The sequence below is a fragment of the Lycium ferocissimum genome, chromosome 2 (genome assembly GCF_029784015.1).
Source record: "Lycium ferocissimum isolate CSIRO_LF1 chromosome 2, AGI_CSIRO_Lferr_CH_V1, whole genome shotgun sequence".
Lineage (NCBI taxonomy): Eukaryota > Viridiplantae > Streptophyta > Magnoliopsida > Solanales > Solanaceae > Lycium > Lycium ferocissimum.
The window spans coordinates 42,923,554-42,929,973 of record NC_081343.1 but is presented as its reverse complement, the minus strand read 5'-3'; positions in this window follow the sequence as shown (position 1 = coordinate 42,929,973).

Here is a 6,420-nt window from a genome sequence, read left to right as displayed (position 1 = left end):
ATTCAAAAATTCACTTGGCCTTTAAAATAAATGTTCTTATAGAGAATAATTGGTATAGCAATGTGTCAATCTTGGGTCTAACTCAAAATCAAAACATGAGATAAAAATTATCAAGATCATATAAGGAGATAATGAGAGTTCATCAGTCAACCAATGGGTACACTTAACAGTTTAGGAAATAAGAAATTTCACTAAGTGTCCTCCTTAATGATTGATGCTTAATTTTTATGTTAAAGAAAATTCGGGTAAATATATATCCGTCTGAATTTCTGCTCATCTTCCATCATTTTTTTTCCCCTTCTCTGAGGCTTTTTTGGCTTGATTGTTAAAGAAGACAAAGTAGGTCTATTGATTTTTGAAGATATCAGTTGATGTAACCATTAAGAATGGTTAGGATTGATATTACAATGGAGGATATCAGATTTGGAGTCATTTGTAGTTGATTTGGATCAATTTGGAAACTGTATTGATGAAATTTCTTAAAAACCTCTAGTGATCCGTCAATATGTGGACAATTTATTTCAAAATTATGACATAAATTTTGTGGACTTTTTTTTTAAAAAAAATTGTTATTATTACATAGGGGGTAGGAAAAGGGAAAGGGAATTACAACGTGGGAATTCGAACCTGCACCAACAAGGTGAGAGTTCAAGTAGTTAAGCAACTAAGCTACTAGATCCCTACTAAAATTGTAGACTTGTGTCAAGTTAATCCATTAAAAAACTCCTAGACCGCCAGAATTTATGAACAATTTCTCCAAAGTTATGACACAATGTTTTTACTAAAATTCTGATAATTTGGCGGGACTTGCGGTAAGCCCATCAATTAGAATTTCTGATGATCCGCCAAGACTTTTTGTACTAAATTTCCGTTATCTGTCATGTTTTGTGGTTAGGAAGTCTTATGGTGATTAGCCAGGAATTGAACTCCAATTTTTGGTGCGAATATTAGTTTTGCACAACTTTATTAAGGGGAAAATATCGAATAATGTCGCAAAATAATTCTATTTATGTAGATCACCCAAAATAAGGGGATATATAAGAATACGCATTAACTGGCAAATTGAGAACTGAGATAATAAGGTGAGCTAAATTAAACTTGTATTTATCAACCAGACATTATATCTAATTAATCACCAACAGTGTTTGATTAGAACACGATGATGGACCACTAAAAATAGTGTAAAAGGCCACTTTCTTAATGATTTTTTTAAAATCTGGTGGCCCTTTCATGGCTGTCAACAAGTTATTATAGAACCATTTACGACTCCTTCAAGAAAATATTTCAATCCTTCTCATCTTTCACCCCTATTTAAATGAGACTTTTTGATACGTAACGATCAATATCTAAGTTTTACATATAATATTTCTTTTCCCAATTAATTTGGCTATCTGACTTTCAGCAAACTATTTATGCTAGTCTGGAAACAGTTTTTAGGATTAATTTTCCTTTTTATATAGTCTTTCTTGACAAGTAATCTGATAAGACGTGACGTTTTTAAAATTTGAACTTTTTGTAAAGTTGAAAGTGACAATAATATTTTGTTTAATGTTTCGCTCTTTTATTTGCCTCTAAAGAATTCCAATCAATGTACACATGATCCCCGCCAACTGATAATGTACATAGTCGCACAAGTAAATGAAATACTACCCCAATTTATTTTCAATGAAGTAAAATAAAAGCAAAATCTTCATTATCGTAGGTGAAGAACATATAAGTCGTCGGCGATATTAATTAGCATAGAAATCTGATGTTAATAGAAATATGATCAGTAGTTGATGGGAAAAGACAAGAGAGAGTACTACTTATCATAAGCTGAACAGTGACCAATTGGCCGAACATTGTTCCAACAGTGTATTTGTATTGAAAAGTTCATTAAATGTATACACATACTAAATCTAGACTTTGTTATTAACATTTGAAGTTGTTCGAAAATTCAAAACCTATAAAGTTGAAATTTTAGCTCCGCCTTTGATTGAGACAGTTGGTTGATTTGTTAGTTTGGAGGTTTTAATCTTGTAATTAGTGGAATAAAGTCTTTGCAATAACATCGAAGGAAGTAATAGAGTGTTCAGTAGGGGTGTACATGGACCGGGTTGGTTCGAATTTTTTAAATACCAAATCAAATTATTTGTGTCTGGTTTTTAAATCTATAAACCAAATCAAACTAATAAAAGTCAGGTTTTTCAATATCAGTTTTTTTGGGTTTTTTCGGGTTTTTCATTGTATTTAATGAAAAGCACCATACAACAACATCTGCTTGATAATTTGCAAACTTCCCCCTCAAAACTACTTTCTTTAGATACAGAATATTCATATCAAAACATTTTTTAAATCATCCAGGTCATTTGGATTAATATAATATCATGCTATATAATAAACTTGAAGCAAAAAACTTGGCCAGTGGCCTTGTGAAGATTCAAAAAGTAACTACATTCATATGAGCTCTCTGCAACTACTCCCAAAATCTCAATATTTGGCCAAAACACCTTCTCAAAGTATAGAATAATCTTGTTCTCAATCTCTACACCTAGTTCATTGATGGCAACCTCCTTCCATTCAGGTAATCTGGGTTCAAATTTGATCTGATTCGATTTTAAAAGACCAAGAGGAACAACAATAATTGGAGCCTTGCAGGGTTGCTGATTTGAGAGGAAAGAGGAGAGGGAAAAAATGTAAAATGAGAAAGGGAAGAGAGTTTCTAACTTTAGGAGAAAATGTATTGTAGCCGTAGGGTTTCTTTTGTTACATTACATATGTTTTCATTTCCTTTTCATTTAGTTTCTTATTGGGCTTTCTGTGTATTCTTTGTATGGGCTTCAAATATGGATCATTTCACAAAATTAAGTTCAAATCTGAATGTAAAAATACAAAAATTATGAAAAAATTTAAGGAAATATTAATAAATTACATTCTATTAAATATTTTTATGTATAAAATAATTTAAAAGTAGTACACATATAATCGGGTCGGTTTGAGTTCGGTTTGACTTTTTTTAGTTAAAACCAAACCAATTCTATAATGGTCGGATTTTTTTTTTTCAACATTCAACCAAACCAAACCACTAGTCGGAGTTTTTTTTTTCCGATTTGATTCGATTTGTCGGTTTGGTGCGGTTTATCGGTTTAGTTTGTACAGCCCTAGTGATCAGGCACAAAGTCTTCTCTGTTTTATTACTGTTACCTACTTGCCTATATTGGATTTGGTGAGCCCTATTATTTTCCTTGGCCTTCTTAATTACTTTCTCCGTTCCAAAAAGATTGTCCTCTTTTGATTTAATATAAAATTTAAGAAATAAAGGAAGACTTTTGAAATGTGTGGTCCAAAATAAGCCTTTGGTATTTGTGTGGTTATAAATCATTTCATAAAGTTAAATTGTTTCTAAATATAAAAAGATCAAACTAAAAATAAAGAAAGGACAATCTTTTTGGAATCGAGGGAGTAATAAGTTTCATTCTTTGTTGGGCAAATGAAATCGTGGTACTAAATATGTTTCTGCATTGTACGAGCTTCTGAGGAATTCTAGAACCTATGTCATATGTATTTCCTCTTTTTCATTTATATATATATGATACTTCCTCCATCTCAAAATATTTGTTGTAATTACTATAAATAGTTGTCTTAAATTTCTTTGTCGTCTTAGAAGTTCAAAACATAATTAATTACTTTTTTCCATTTTATGGTTGATAGAATTTTATCATTAATGAAAATGACATATAAATAGAGTAAACATTTAATGGAGAGAGATTATAATTTAGATATAAATAAGGGTAAAGTAGATGAAATACTCCTCCAAATTAATTTTTCTTAATGGGCATGTAAACAAAAAAAGCGATAAATAATTTGAGACGGAGGGAGTACTATTTTCTAATGTTACGTTTAAAAAAGAAGATACCTAATTTTCAAGCAATTTCTCTCTTATTGACCTGAGTCACTGAATTTTAAATAACTAAATATGTGAGACGGGAAAAAATTAATTAACGACAGAAGAAGTATTTGTTGCTTGGCATTTACTTGGCCAGGCTTCACTAAGGATTATTAAAGGGAATTGACTTAAATTAATTATCTTTTATGTTTGAAAGATATTTACATCAATTTTTTTTGCTTAATCTTCTTGATAGGCTATGGCATATATGTTCTTCCTGTAATTTTATAGATGGTGACAGATTTGTTGAAAAGCTTACCTTTATACTTTGTGTGTTGAGTCGACCAAAAATTGGTGATAGATCTTTTTTCCGCTGGGGGATTGGTAAGTATGGTAAATGTAAATTGGTGGGTAAATTTCATAAATGGTCATATAATTATTACTTTTTTCATCAAAATCACTTAACTATGTTTTCTAAGACAAAAGTCATATAACTAACACTTGTTTTCACCAAAGTCATTTAATTATGTTTTTTAACACAAAAGTCACAAAACTTTAAGCTTACTAACACAAAAATCACACCTACCGAAAAATTCAATTGCCGATGGGTAACATTGTTTTATTCTTTTTTACTTTTAATCTAATAGATACAAGCTCAATTAAAAAGAAACGGCCCGATCCAAAACTTATATGCGGATATTAAAATTCTAAAAGGGTGAATAAATTTGAAAAAAAATATGACAAAATTATTACTTGACATGCAAATGATAATAATTCTATTACTCCATAAAATTTGATTTCCTGCTATCCAACATAATGTAATACTTTCAATATATATTGGAAAAAATGGTCAACATGCCCTAAGATTGAAAAAAAGTTGGTGAGTAAATTAACCAAAGTTAACTAATATTTATATCAACCAATATAATATTTACAAAGGTATTTAAGTGTTTTCCAAGAACAACTCTCCTCAAATTTGAGTCGTTGAGAATATAATTAAATAATGAAGGACAGGTTTATCTATGGGTATCTCCTCCGATACTTTTGTTTGCGTACCACAATCATGAGATTTCCATCATTCAACAGTTAGCATCACAAGGCACAACATTTTATTTTCGCTCATGAAAATGAATCAGAAAAAGATTTTGAATTTAATTAAAATTATTACAAGAAAAGGAAAATTATCAAAATGAAAAAAGTTAATCCTAGAATGAACATTTTATTTCCACGCATTTTTTTGCTTGAGAGCTCCTAGAGAGAAGGATCCTATATTTGTGGAAGGATTGGTTCTGTTTCTTTAATATTTTAATTTCTACATATGAATTTTGGGTTGGGTTGTTTCTTTTTAATTGAGTTTGTATCTATTAGATTAAAAAAAAAATTAAAAAAAATATAAAGAAATATTGTCTATCAAAAGTTAAATTTTTTGATAGGTGTGAATTTTGTGTTAGTAAGCTTGAAGTTTCGTGACTTTTGTGTTAAATAAATAGTTAAGTGATTTTGATTAAAAAAAAAAAATGAGCGTTATGTAATCATCTATGAAATTTAGTCCTAAATCTATCAAGTGCAGTCAAAGAGAAACTTTTTGCCATCAAAGGCATGATGTTGTCCGCTACCTTGGGTTTGAGTTTAATCTACTTTTGTTCCAACTTTTTTTGTTGGAAAATATCAACAAAGACTTACATAGATGACCTGAGAAAACATTAAGCAGTAGATTGGACAACGTTGAAATTGTAAAAAGATGAATGGACTGATTGTCTACTTTAACCCAAAGTAAAGAAGTGATGGGTTGCTCAACTTTGGTAAAAGTAATTAGTACAGTATATGCATATGCAAGTAAGGTTAACAAATATCATCTTCTCTTTCATTTTAACTTCTTATGTTCTTATCTTTTGGTGGGCCGGGGGTTTTGTGCAGATATTGTAACGTTACATGACATAAGCTTACTCTACCGAGCAGTGGCGGATTCAAAATTTTCACTTATGAAATTTGAAAAAAAAAAAAAATCTAAACATAAAAAACTATGTTGTCCTTGGAGATCAAACCTAGGACGCTAGAGACAATTTTGAACACCCTGAACCGCTTGAGCTAACTTTTTGCATTTGTTCAGGTGTTCAAAAGTTAATATATATACATAAACACAAAAAATTTACCCTATATACACTGTAATTTTTTACCGAGGGTGTTCACCCTCACCACCATGTACATCCGCCCCTAATACCGAGTATAAGAATAAGACTAGTGGTCACTTTAGAGTTTAGACATAAATATTTTGGCAGAAGTCTTGAGATTTGATGAAACATCATTGCCCTTTACTGTAAAAGTGATAAATTAATTTTATAGCCTTTTACATTGACAGTGCATATAACTTAAGCTTATGTAGAAATATAATAGTTCTCGTTGGTCACTTTTCGGTGATATCTTAGTCGCTTTTTTGTCATAGAATTTTAAATTTCACAAGTGAAACTTCAGGATAGTGACGATTTTTTAATTAAAGGGGCTGAAAAGTGCTATTTGTGAATTTTAGCCGGTATACATACTCTAGAGAAAATAAA